Source organism: Catharus ustulatus, chromosome 2 (genome assembly GCF_009819885.2).
Source record: "Catharus ustulatus isolate bCatUst1 chromosome 2, bCatUst1.pri.v2, whole genome shotgun sequence".
Taxonomy (NCBI): domain Eukaryota; kingdom Metazoa; phylum Chordata; class Aves; order Passeriformes; family Turdidae; genus Catharus; species Catharus ustulatus.
The window spans coordinates 15,397,320-15,412,269 of NC_046222.1; positions in this window are offsets into that span (position 1 = coordinate 15,397,320).

Below are 14,950 nucleotides of genomic sequence, written 5' to 3' on the forward strand. Positions count from 1 at the left end.
AAGTTATATAGCCATTATGTGTTCACATTGTGGTTTATGGTGGTTGGTTGAATTACATTTGTTGTGCTTATATGGAATGTAACTGATAAAGGGCAGACAGCTTTAAAAGGCCTGCAATGCTCTGCTTCGTAGCATTTCAACACAACTTTTTGAAAGCAATTTTTGTCTCGATTTTGTTAACATACCAATGTAATTTCGGCACCTCAAGTTCCATATAGATCAGCAAGGTATTTTAAAAAAAGTTCTACACTCCCAGCAATATTTAAGAATTTGAAATAAGCAAACATTAGACTGTGTCCCAACAAAACTCCCACATTATTTCTGGGTTTATATATTCCAGGATATGCTGTAGAATTCATGTTAATTGAATGATCTCAAATGTTCAAAGATTATTTCCTTGAGAACTTACTTAATGATCTCCTTTTGTCATGGACACATAAACTAAACATAAACTGTAAAAAACACAGAAAACATCACCTTTCAAACTCTTTGCTATTCCCTCTGATACTCAGTAGATCTTCCAGCAGATTTCTTTTTACCTGTACATTTCCATCCTCTTGTATATTGAAGTGGAAACAGAGAAGAAGTCGTTACTGATAAAAGCCATGCAACTCAGTCTGTGTAACTTTATTTCTGTGAAACTAATTGAGGTAAGCAAGCCTCAGCTTTCCCTTCAATATATGGTCCAGTTTTATGTGTAAACTGAAGATTTCAAGCAGACTTAAAAGGAAACAGACTTCAGGAGGCACAATCCCTTCTGGCATTCAGGTAAGGGAGGCCAGGCACTGCAGTGGACAGAGCACAACCAACATTTTCAGAGGACATAGCACTTCTGGTCCCTGCAACAGCTGGCCTTAACCAGAAGCCTTTTGAGCAGGGCCTGGACTGAAAACTGGATTATCTTAGTTTCTGGCTCCCTAACAATTTTTTGGGGGGCCTATGCACTCAAAAGGTGCTTAAGCATCTGACACAAAGGAGCACAAAGACCTTTGAGGTTGCTGGGCTAGAGTTTCCTGCCCATCAGTGAGTCCATTCTTATCCTTCTGCTTTCAATCTTCAATCTGGTAAGGTTTAAGGAGTAATCCTTTATTCTGTACTTGAGAGAGCACCCTATTTAACTACAAACCTGCTCTCAGTTTATGGGTAAATTAACGGAGGAGTTGTGCCCACAGATGATGTGGCTGGCACACTGCTCCCTGTCTTCAGAGCAGTTCTTTGGGAGCCAGGTGGTCCCTGGGTGTGACCCTACATCAGTTGTGTCAATGGAAAGGGAAAAGCACAGAAAGGCTGAAAACAAATCCATCTAGGACATGTGAGGTGTCAGAGCTCTCCACACAGGGTGCATTTGGTAGTAAGCAAGAGTAAGAGAGGAGGAGTGTCTGCATCCAAGAATGTGTCTCTGAGACTGGAGTGTGGTTGAGGCAACCAAATTTTGACACCAGACATGGAGTGTGTTTCTGTTCTTGATGTTTTTCTAGTGTAGCCATTAAGAAACTTAAAACATCAGATTCAAATTCCTGGAACCTGTCCACAGTCTGTCATCAACCAGCTCTCATAGAAAATGTGCATATGCTGTACTTCAGTTTCACCCTTGGGTTTTTCTAAAGGTCCCTCAGATCTTAGTTTTCAGAATTCTCTTGAAAATTACTAGAAAATAATCCAGTAAACAACCACAGCCAGGCACAGAGTGAGCCAGTCTCTAGTGATATGAGTTAAAATGACCCTTATGAAATGAGAGACAGGAAAATGTGTCCTATCTGAGAGTATTTCACTGGCAAGCTTCACAGTTTCATTTTTCACTTAAAAAATGTTGTCAGCAGTAGCAGATCTCCTTGTCATTTGTTTAGACAGAAATGTTATTAAGAGTATTTGTTGTCTAAGCATTGCAGGTAGTGCATTCAGTTTGGGCCACAGGGATTGTGATGTGTCATTTCTGGCCTACAGAAGTTGGACAGAAAGGAGAGGTGAGAGAAAGGCATATTGCTGTGCCAGTGCCTGAGTAGCCTGCTGACATTTATTGTGGAAAATGCCCACATACTGCTGCTGCAATAGAAAAGGGAACCCGTGTCAGCTGCCAAATCTGATTCAGTGAGCCAAAACCAGAACTGCCATACAGGCATATGAGGTCAGGGTTAGGTGGGACTGCAGAAAGGCCATGGCTTACTTGAAGCAGAGGTTCAGGTTCATTAATGTGTTCATTATGTGGTTATGTGTATAACACTTAACTTACGATTGGTTTGAGTCTGTGTGAGATTTTAGAAAGAAGCTCAGGAATGTTGCTAGCCACTGCAAATACCCAGCAGTGGAAAACATCCACCTTTACCTGTTGTCAGCATTCATCAGTTTTGCCCATGGGGACACCAACTGGGCTAGGCTTGTCCTGATGGGGCCTGTGGGATGGGGTCCAGCTGTGTCCAGTGTCCTGATGCATCCCTCCTTCTTCCCTCTACAGGAACTGACTCTTCAAGTTACTCATTGATTTTACCTTTTTTAATCTTAAAAAATCCTTAGGTATTTAATAGGAAAAGATACAATGGCTTCAAATGTAAAGAGAGGAGGTTTAGATTGGATATTAGGAACAAATTCTTCCCTGTGAGATGGTGAAGCCCTGGCACAGGTTGCCCACACAAGCTGTGGTGGCTCCATCCCTGGAAATGATCAAGGCCGGGTTGGATGGGACTCTGAGAAATCTGGTCTGGAAGAAGGCGACCCTGCCCATGGCAGGAGGATGGGAACTAGATGATCTTTAAAGTGCCTTCCAACCTAAATGATTCCATGATCTATGATCTGACTGTAAAGCTTTGCTTTTTCATTTCTAATCAGGAAGAAGCACCCCAGACTTGTAGACATTGTTGGTACTAAAATGGGCATTAAAACAAGCCCCAAAAATCAGGTCTAGCTCCTCTACCCTCAATGACACAAAGATCACAATGGTTACACTCAGCTGACCCCTGCTACTGTGACCTCTAGTCCCACTCCATGCCAAGAGGAAGGTAGTTTGCCAGCTTTGCTCACACTTATCTGGATGATTTGAATCAGTGAGTTCATCCTTTCTGGTCCTGGCTGCTGTCCTATCACTTGTGTTCACTGAAAACTTTGTTAGCAATGATTTTCTAGAGACTTACAGGTCACATTTCAAATATTAAATAGCACAAAACCAACAACATCAAGAGAGAGGGTCAGAGAGAGAGACAGCAACCCCAGGCCTTGTCCCTTTTCACAATTGTATTTTGAGATAATATCTCGTAAGCCAATTTAGATCCATTTAGTGAATAACAAGTTGATTTTGAATCATCGCAATTTCTTGACAAAATACAGAATATATAATATAGTGTCCACTCAGGAAAATTAAATACATTATCTTGCCCAAATACATTATTTTCTTGTATTTGATTTATTAACAACATTTCTAATGTCCTAATAAAGTTTTTTTTTTTTTAAATATGTGTGTGTAGTATTGTGTGCTATGTCTCAGCTTGAAAGAGCTGTAACACATTTTTCTGGTGTGACAATGTTTTCTGGTTAGAGACAGTGTTCCTACTGAGGAACTTGTATTTTATCCATTATCCCATGGTGGTATACACCTATAATAACTCTGAAGCACAGCGCAGTTATCTGAAAGATCTGGGATATTTTGATTTTGCTTTTCAAAAAAGAGTAATCCAAATCTTCTACCTCCAGGCATACTCAGATATTATCCCTCAAGCAATTAGCTGAATTCATGAGGAATTTCCTGATTATTAGCACACTCAAGAAAAGCTATCAGGATCCAATTCTAAATAGCAGAAGTGTATGACTGCATATGGTATTTGAACTATTTTGGGTTTTGAACACACATGGTAGTAAGGACCCATTACCTGCTCAACAATAAGTGACCAATATTATCACAGGTGCAAAGTTTTTTCTTTCTTCATGGGTCAATTCTCAAAACCCATTGATCTTCCATATGAGTTTTTCTGTCTCTGCCCTCATTCCTAAATTCAAATAACTGAAGGACACTTCTGAAATGATCTGCTGAAGCTTATACACCATGTGTTTCAAAATCAGTAAGAGGGCAAATTTCCTAATGCTGCTTGATTTCTTTTCCAACATGAAAATATTTTCAAAAGACAGGACTCATTATGGCAGAAACAACAATTATGATAAAAAACATGATGCCAAAATCATTTTCCAGTATCTGAGAATGGTGACAGGCACAAATGCACTATGGGTCTTATATTTTCCCAAAGCTATGCACTGCGTTTTATGGTTTTAAAAGGAGGACCTTCCACAATGAAAAATGAGATGAGTTTTCTCCTAGCGTTTGTTCTTTTCACCATGAATTTCCCATTAACTGCTGTTTTCTTTGGCAATCAGATCTTTTTATTTTCTAGGAAGCAAGTTGTTTCAGTAGAAAAATGGGACTGTTCATGGAATAAATAACTTAATACTATGTTGAGAAAGGTGTTTTCCCCAACAGGATTCTGTTCTTCAGCTCCCTGCTTGGGTAAATGCTCTCCCTGAAGTAAACAGGATTGTGTTCATTGCAGGGGCTTTCAGATATATTTCTAATTGATCCCATTGCTCATATCCAGTTGTGCAGTCTCTGGTTCTAAGGATGAAGGAGAGTGCTGGATCTGAAAAAAAGCAGTGTCAAGTCCCTGTGGCACAGGCAGGTCTAATTCCAAGATTCAAGGGAGAAATTTTTCTGAGAAGCCATTGGATAGTGGAAAAGACTAATGATAAAAAATCAATAACAGAATAATGTTGTTGAGTTTCAGTATGTTTTATTTGATCAGCTTAATAGCAGTGAAAACGCACACTGCTAAATACACTTTTGGCAGTTCCAAGTCATTAACAGAGCATAGAAGGACTAGAGCTGAATTTCTAATTTTCCCAAAAAGTCTTTTTTAGGTTTTTTTCTACCATTATTTCTACTAATCACAAAAATTGTACAATGCTGATTTCTAAATTACCTCTACCAGCCAGTTCAATTCTGACAGCATGCTATTATCCTTTTTAATGTGTTACCTTTTGTATTTTATGGGTCACAGACTAGGCTATATGAAAACGTTCCCTCATGGTGGCAGCACAGAACAGCCAGACACAAACCCCTTTATCTATCAAATTTAAACTATCTGACTACAAAGTTTCTGTTTTGTTTTATTACCACTTCTGAGCACCCTGGCATAATTCAAAAGCCATCCCAGTATTTTTCTTCTCTTGCTTCTCCTTTAAACATTAAAATAGGGGTTAGGAAGAAGTTACCACAATCCTTACAGTAACAAATTGCTGTTCCTTTGTTTCTGGGTGCACACTAGCCTTAGATGCAGATTTTGATATCCTATCTGGTTTTCCCCAGCTCTGTAGGCTTTGCAGACCTCACTGAATCTTCCTGAGCCTTGGTTTCCCAGTTGGGCAAGCAAGACACAGATAGTGCTCCTGTCTTGATGGCTGATTGGTAAGCAGGAGAAATCTCCCCTTGCAGTGTCAAAAACAAGTTCAGAAAACATGTCAAAGACACCATATTTGTAACTCCTGGCTCCTGGTAGGTTTAAGGGCCTTTTCTCACCTTTCTTTAATACTAAAATGAACTCCAGGCAGCACAGCCACAAGAGACCTTATGTCAGTACCAGCAGACATGAGCAGGACACTGGTGTTTCTAGAGGGGAAGAGAGCTCATAGACTTTTCCCCTCCCACAGTTGTTCTTAACCTTGAGAATCAAGTATTCAATTTAATTGCCTGACAGTGGTGCTAAGACAGTTTTTTCCATCTGAGAGGTCTGCCCACTAGAGCTTTAGCATGGTCCTGGAACTGTGTGATATGCTGCTGAAGGAATGTGATTTTAGGGCTACTGTTAAATTACTTTCTCACAAAGCTATTGTCATATCAAATGCATTATCAGGATGTGTCAAAGGAGAATCATAACAAAACTGAGAAAACACTGTAATTCTATTTGTAGAGGCAATAAATATCTTTTAAATTGTCCCAAAGGACATGAAATGCAGAAAACTGAGTCATACTGCAATGACCAGAAAGAGATTCCTCATTCTGATGAAAGTCTAGAAGAAGTTGGGACTGCTGCAATTACATCTGTTCAATTAATACAAGTTGGCTACAACAGTCTTTTGAACAAGTTGAACTAATTATTCCAAATCTTGCTTGCTGCAGGTAAACACCACTAGCTATCACAGTCACACTTCTGTCATTTCAAACCAATCCAACTCAAATCCAGAAGAGGATGTCCTGCTCCTGGCTGGGGTGGTGGGATGGGCCCTGAGAGACAGAACTCTCATCCTCAGGGAACTGATGACCCAAAGTAACTTCCTGAATAAAAGTTCTGTATTTATAGCAAATTTTGGTCAGAGTCTCAGATTTCAAAGTTACAGAAGACTTGCAAAACTTTTTCTTCACCACTGAACAGCTGAAACCGTAAATATGAAAAAAAGCAGTAGTTCCTCTTCAAACTCTCTCAGGAAATTCCAACTTGACTGCTTTCCAGTGTCTTCATATGTGGCTTTTTCTGGGTAGATCATGCAAACACTGCCTGTGTTAGGAAAAATCTAATGTCCCAGCTATGGAACATGTAGACAGAAGTTTGTGCATCAACAATGGGATGTGTGTGCTCACATACACATGCAGTGAGAGCAGAGTGGAGTCTGGAACCACTGATGCAGAGCAATGTAACAGCAACCCCATTTCCCAAACCAAAACCAACAATAGAAAGTATTCCTCAATAAAATTCTGTAACAGCAAGGCAGTGACACATAAAGAAAGAAAAAATTCCTGCAGTGCAGTTGTGATTATGTAAACAGTGACCTCTTATTAGAATACTAATCTTCATAAGGGCAAACCCCTTTTTGGAATAACTTAAATTGGCCTTAAATTAGGGCAAGTATCTTTTATTTGTGGGTATTGCAAGTGAGCAATTGCCCTGGCTTGCCTTTTCTACAGGTCTTTTCCGTGGGAGACTTGGTGCAAATATCACAGGTGGTGAGATAGTGGGCACAATAACTCTGAAAGAGCTTTGCACAGTGAACATAGAGGATTAAATATTGAAATGCACGTGATAGAAGCTGTCCAATGCACTGTGCTGGTGGAAATCAAATACTAGTCTAGTATTTTGAGTCCAACTAATTCCTCCCTATGGGGCCAGAGAGGATTGTTTGTCTTTGAATCTGAGCACACGGATGGTAGTGTATGGTATACAGGTTGAAAACAGTGTAGATACTTGTCCTTTTTCTCATTAATGGTTCAGAGACGGAAAAAGCAGCTATAAAATGGTAAATACATCCCTACAGATTCAAAAATTGTTATTAATTGGCATCTTCACCATAAAAACAGATTGTTAGAATTAAAACACAGATTGGAATTTTACAGTTTATCAGAAATGAAGCAGGAATAGGCCAATGGGCCTGAACAGTGGCTACAAGTTTTTCAGCACCAGGCATCTCAACAGTATTCTAACCTTATAGTACCTTTCTGTGCTTTGCTTTAATCTCAAGGAAGCATTAAAAAAAAAAAACCTAAAAAAAAAAAAGCACCAAATATATATATATATCTTACATGACTGAGATAATAAGCAAAAGCAATAGCATACACAGAAATAGAAAACATGGCTTGTAACTTTCAACTTTGTCTTCTCAACACTCTCTAAAATGGAAAACAATTCCAGTTGTTTTCCTATCTCCCTTAAAACATTTGGAGCAAAAAGCACTCTAAAGTCCTGATATTTTGTTCAAAAATCTCTTGTTCTGGTTTTCTGTCCATAAGTGGAGTAACACGTGTCTGTATGGGTAGCTGGCAAAATCAGGCAGGAGGAGTAATCATCCAAAACACTGAGGCTAAAGAAATTCCCACAGAAAGTTATCTACCTAATTATTTTTTCATGTGTTGGTTTGAAAGTTCAGAATCTGTTTCCATTTTTTCCCATTCCTAGAATGTTATATTTCACAGAATTAGAACCACACAAACATCAGTCCATCCCTCCATGTGCCTTCATAGGGGACCTGCTGATGCCCAGTGATTCTTCACCAGTATAGTGCTTGTCACTGCTGCAAGACCAAGAACTTCTGAATAGTTTTGATTAATGTTTTTTGACTGGTTGAAAACAGAATGACTATAGATTTTTATGATTCAATACCCCAATGGAATAAAAATAGGAGTATAATAAATGTATAATAAATTGTCATAAGAAGGGAGATGAAGGGTCCAAAAGATTACTTACATTCTTACTGCTTTAAATCCCTTGTCATCTAGCATACTGCAAAAGATTCCAGGCTTTCACCAACATGCAAATCAGATTAAAATGTAAAGCCTCACAGTTTACTGGATATAAAACTTCATAATCCATTTCTAAATGTTAGAGATTTTTATGCATGTATTAATATCCTGAGGTTTAGCACTGTAATCCGGAGAGAAAATAATGATATTTTGAATTCATTATATTAAATCATCTTGTCTGGACTCTCTCCTCTTGCTTTTCAATTCTGAAACTCTGTATGAAAGACATATAGTTCTGGATTAATCAACATTTCTTCTTTTAAGGCAAACCTATTAAAAAATACATTTTCTTACCCCACCATTTCTTGTATTCTATTGAGAAGCAAAAGGACCCATATCAAACAACAAAATCTCTGTTCCAATTTGTATGAAAAGCAGTCCATTAACTGCTTTATTAACATATTCTTTATCTTGTGTTAATATGGTAACCTCTTCTTGTTTTTATAGATTAGGAATTTTAAATTAGAATTAGGAAATTCTTAAAGCTATAAGGAAACAGAAGTTTATTGTATCTGATTCTGAGATACAGGAGTCCAGCATGGAGTTCAGATGTCAAAGGAAGTGTCCATACAAGTTTCAGCACAATGTGGAGACATAGTAGCTATTTTTCAAGAAAAAACAGCCAAACTGAAACTCTTTGGACCTCTATGCTAGGATGGTTTCTTCTTCCAGAACCTGACCTATATCACTGAAAACTAGCTTCAATATTATTGTAACAACACTGTGAATATAGAACATTGTAATTCTTCTCTTTCATTGAAAACCACAAGTGCAGTCTCACCAATTGTCTTCAAAATTGTGTATTTCCTTGCAAACTGGTAAAATAATGATAAAACAAAGTGTTCTGTTCATACAGTTTAAATGTAATAATGTTCAAAATGAAAAAAAGAAATCCATTCAGACATGGTCTGCAATAATACAGCAGAGAGAAGATGAACCAATCTGGTCTACAAAATAAAGTGAAGCAGAATACAGGAATTTGGAGGACTTTATGATGTAATATATAAAGAAAAAAATATATAACCAACCCAAACTTAATGATGCACAGACAGAGGAAAAGAAATAATTACTAGTATTATTTCTTTCATTCTCAGACAAGAACTTAAATTATCCTCTTGAATGCATGAGAGATTGTTGGAAAAGACAGCAGCCTTCTTTACAACACATTCCTCAGAGCTCCAGGAGACAAATCATTAGAGCATGAGGATCTTTCTGTAAATCTCCCAGAGCACAGCCTCCCTATAGTCCACTCCACAGCTCCATTACTCCAGCCAGACCCTCTGCCTTATTTAGTATTGTTACTGCAGCAAGGACATCATCTATACTGCCTTTATAGCCATAATATATACAAGGAAACAAAGAATATGCCTAAAACACTGACCACATCCTAAGATTTTTCTTCTTAGAAGAAAAATCTTAGGATGGCAATACTGGATCTTCTGATCCAAACCATCAGGAAACATTTCTTTACAGGTAAAAAAGGCTTCTGGGTATTGTCCAAATAGTAGTTATGAAAACCGGAGTTGTATGACCCAATATTTCTATTTAAGTGGAACTATTTTTATCAATATTATTTATACATTTATTTTCAGTGCATTTATATATAGTTTAAAAGAAATTATTGGATGTGTGCTAAGTGCTACGGTTTAGTTGACGTGTTGCTTTTGCATGGCTTGGTTTTTGGTGGGGTGGGGGGAAGAAGCCACCCAGGAAGTGATTATCTGTGAAAAGCTTCCAGAAGCTTCCTCCATGCCTGGCAAAGCCAATCCCTGGTTGGCTCTGAGAACAGACATGCTGCTAAGCCAATTAGAGAAGTTGGCAACACCTCTTGACGACATTATTTAAGGAGGAAATAAAAATCAAGGCCAGTTCTTCCGAGGGGTGGGGAGGCGTCTCGGCATGGGCAGGGGTGGACTTTGCTTGGCTGCTTTTAGCCAGCTGTGCTGTGGGCAGAAGGGCAGGGCTGGGGACAGTGACTTCTCGTTTTCAGCACCACAGCAGCTGGCACTGCCCAAACAGTGGTGGTGAGAGCCACGTGGGCAGCGGTGAGGGGCATGGCGAGCAACTCACCAACACGGAACCTGGACAAGATCAACCTCTCCGCACTGCAGAGTCCGGCAGAAATCTCTGAACTGATGGAATTTGTTGGCAGTGGTACTTATGAGTATTTTTTTTCCCTCTTAGTTGGAGAAGGAGGAAAAGTGAAGACATGTGGAGAAAAACAACATGGTGACACTGGGGTCAGTGAAAAGAAGGAGGAGGTGCTCCAGACATCGGAGCTGAGATTCTTCTGCAAGCTGTGATGAGGACTGTTATACAATAAACTGTCTCCCTATAAGTAATGAAGTGCATGGGGGGATGCAGAAATCCACTTACAGCCTATGGTGCTCATGCTGGAGCAGGTGGATGCTAAGAAGCTGTAATCTAGTGAGAGACCAATCAGAGAGAGAAGGCCCTTGCTTCCAGAGACAAAGGACCCTTGCTTCCAAACTAGAGCAGCTTATCCTTAAAAGACTGCACCTCATGGACAATGACCCATGCAAAACCGTTTTGGGAAGACTGTTTTGCCTGTGGGAGGGATCAATGTTACAGCAGGTCGGATGGGACTGCTATTTGTGAAAATTAGAACCCCGCTGGAGAAGTTCACAGAGAACTGTCTTCTACTTCAAACAGCTCAATGTGCTGGGTTTTCCAGCGGGGAAAATGCCACATACAGATGTTCCAGGATGAAAAGGTTGCGTGTACCTTGCTGCTTACATTTGAAAATGTCCATTCACTCTGCAATCAAATGACACATTTCTTCTGTTTACATCCTGCAAACTTCACATACACACACACACATGCACACTGGAGCTATGCTCCTTTCTTCCTTTCTTCCTTGCTTGCTCCTCCTTTGACCTGCCAGCCCCAATTTTGAATTGCCTTACTGTCATTCAGGCGTCCTTCCCTCGCCTCTCCTACCACTCCTTTGCCTTGCATTGCCTTGCTCACTTATGTCCCACCTGTACTTTCATACACTTTTCATACTCTCCTTGCTTTGCCCTGCAGACTTCTCATTTGATTTGCTTTCCTTGACTCCCTCAACCTTGTCTTGCTTTACAAACACATGCTTTTCCTGGCCTTGCCTTGTCTTGCCTTCTATTCCTTTCTCTTTGTCAAAGTGGACTTGAATGCTAAACTTCCCCTTTTGTCAAATAAGCCGGGGTTTTTCTGGGGAAAAATTTGAATTATTGGAAATTGCCTGCCTGGCTGGGGTGGGAGCACACAAATAGTTTCCTGGGGATACAGGTGAAATCTGGCTGTGCAGCTCAAAGACTGGTCCCATCTCTGAGTTAGAGAATGTCAGGAATTTTTCTGTGACAAGGAAAGAGTGCTGAAAATAATTCTACTTCAGCTCCTCACAAGTCAGATGGGAAACTGAGGCACCATGCCTCAGAATTAAAACATTTTCTCTAGTTCTCCAAAATCTTAAAGAGCTCCAAGACCCACTTACCTGAGCATCTTAATATGCCACACAAAAGCTGACAACTCTGCTTAGTCCATGATATGTTTGTGTGCTGGACAGGGGGCTGTGGAACCCAGCTGGCCACTAAGAACACTCCATGAAAGCCCCAGACAGAATAAAAAGTGGATTATGGATTTAACCTCTGCTTGGGTCCCCCTGAGCCTCAGTCCAGTTTGTTCCCTGACCTGGAAAATCAGCTTTGGATGCTGACATTCCCATGCATGTAAAATTCTTCCCTGGGTTTATATATTACAGCTGTTCCTGCTGGAAGTATTTATGGAGTCACTAAGTGATTTTGGTTAAAAGGGACCTAAAGACTTTGTTCCACCTTGCTGCTGTGATCAAGGACACCTTCTACTAGACCAGGTTGCCCAAATATTGTCCCTATTGATATTTTTTAATGGTTCGTTTTTTTCCACTATTTTTTTTTTTCTAAATCATGCACTTGTTCTCTCATTCTTGTATGCACATGCATAGTTGTTCTCTCCTTACAGCCTTTCTGGAGCAGGAATCCCTATTTTGTACTAGAGGGTGACCATCTATCCCCATTGGACAGGAGGAGGACCACTGTCCATGCCTAAATCTTTTAAATGTTCCACTGAAAACAAAATAAAATAAAATAAAATAAAATAAAATAAAATAAAATAAAATAAAATAAAATAAAATAAAATAAAATAAAATAAAATAAAATAAAATAAAATAATCACTACAAAACCAGCATGGACATCTCTGGAGATGGGAGGCATAGGCAGCCCCAGACCAGCCATAGGCTGAAGTTACACCTGAATTCACTTTTTAAAATAAATTTCTTTTAATGATCCAGTTAAATTTGGTATCTTTTAAGGACGGTTGGCACACTTAAGGTTGGAACACCTCGGCTGCAGTCTTGCTCCACACCACTGGGTGTCGTCTTAAAACCACCAGTCCTGGACTCTGTACCTTTATCCAGGCTGGATTTCAGTCTATTCCTGCTGTGCTTTCCAATAGGAATTTCTCGAAAGGGTGCTGTCCTCTTTACATTACTGCTATGGCAATCCTTAAAATTGCAAATGCAGGCACAGGTCCAGCAGTCTGGTCTGTACAGCACAGGGCATGGGAATAAGGAGGCTTGTATGAAAAGGAGACAGTTTTTATCTGCAGTAATAGAACAAGGGAGAATGGCTTTACACTGAAAAAGGATACATTCAGTCTAGATATGAGAAAGAAATTTTTTTCATTCTGAGGGTGGTGAGGCACTGTCAAGTTTGCCCAGAGAAGCTGTGGCTGTCCCATCCCTGGAAATATTCCATATCTAGTTGGCTGGGGCTCTGAGCAATCTGAACTACTATTCTAGCTCATCCCCTAGCTCCCCTACAAATCTCACCTTGGTCAAAGCTCTCAGCCTCATTACAGATGGGTCCTCACCTGCAAAAAAGAGACTGTCACAGCAGCATGAGGCATCTCACAGAGAGGAAGATCTATAGCTCAACAGAGCCTCTTCCCATGGAAAAGCCTAAAGTTTGTTTAGATAGAGGTTTCATGACAGCAAATCCCCTAAAGGCTGAGGTGGGACAGAGAGGCAGGGAGGTATCTCAGGACATGGCATCTCCATCTGTTTTTGTCAGCGTCCCACTGACTCGGGAAGGAAGAGCCTCTAATAACATCCCACTGCTGCTTGTGATGGAAACAGCTGAGCCAGGACCATCAGCAGGTGGGTGAAGCAGCAAAAGGCCACGGTGCTCATGCATAGCCAGGCCTGAAAATGAAAAGAAAGGCCAGCGTGCTGGGCAGGTGGGCATGTGTTGGACAACTGTCCCTGGTTGGAAATACTTAAATACATATACAATTCCTTTCTTTCTCCCTTTCCTGGGGGGTAAAAAAAAAATAAAATTTTGAACACTTCTTTGACCCTTTGGTTTTCAAGGAAAGCTCAGAAGTGCTCCATAGCAGAATGTGGATCTTCCAGTGCCATTCCTCGAACAGAGGGGATGCCTTGAGCACATCTTTCTAGAAACAGTAATGAGGAAAAGGAAAAATGAAACAGGAAGATGAAACTGGAAGATCAGAGTATGTATCACCTCAAAATCACAGAGCCTTACTAGAAAAGCACTAGGCCAGTCTAGTGGAAACCTTGGAGCAAGGAACCTCCTTGATTTGCTGCTTTCCCTCCCCTTCCTTCCCTTATTCCATCACATTCAGTGATCTCCACAACTGCCTGGATTTCGTGATGATGGTTAATAGGATGTTTGCACTGTGGAAAGGCTGCACACCTCGTCCCTGTGCCTGCTGTCTCTGAGTGACCATTCTCCTCCACAACAGGAGATTTTTTGCCTGGTACTCTCTTACAGCTAATGACAGAGCACACTCTGGGCAAACAATAAACAACACAACTGGATTTGGACAAGAGCAGTCCTTATTCTTGAATGGAAAAATGCAATACTGATCCTTCCCCTCTGAGGAAGAAAGCTGTACCGCGTATTTTTTCCCTTGTGAGCTGGCCCAGACCATGTTTGAGCAGCTATGGGCCAACTCTGGCAGATCTCTGGCTCACAAGGGCACAAAGTGCAAATCTTGGCACTGCCAGACCTCCCATCCATACAAAATCTCAGGAGCCAGGAAACCCACAGGTTTTCTTCAGGTTTCCTTCAGGTTTCCTTCAGTAACCAAGATGTCCTGCCAGGATGTGGTGGAGCTGGAAAAGAAAGCAAGCAGATGTTGGTTGGTCTCTTGCAGCCAAAAGGTGATTTCTGGACTGAATACAGGATCCAAATTTGCAGAAAGGTGTTATACCAGAGAATGCCAAGGGGTATGTGCTGTGCTGTCCCAGCCCATCCTGATTGGTGCTGTGCCAGCCTCCTCCCCAACCTCTGTAGCTGCATCCCTAGATGTTTCCCCAAAACATCTCCATCCCTAGGGGTTTCCTCAAAATTCTCCATAAGGGAAGAATCTCTTAATCCATGTATCATTTCACTTCAATGCAGCAAAGGTACCTGCATTAGGTCTTTCCATCAGTCATCCTTGAATTACGCCCTGACTGACTGACTCCTCTCTCCTATCATTTCCAAAGCACGGCATTAACAGATGAGAGACCAATTGCACTTCACCTAAATTAAGCTGACTAGGCCAGAAAGGAAAAGGAACATTTTCCTGAGCTAGATTTACTCCCCTGAGAGACCTGTCTCCCCTCTCTCCCCTATTCCACC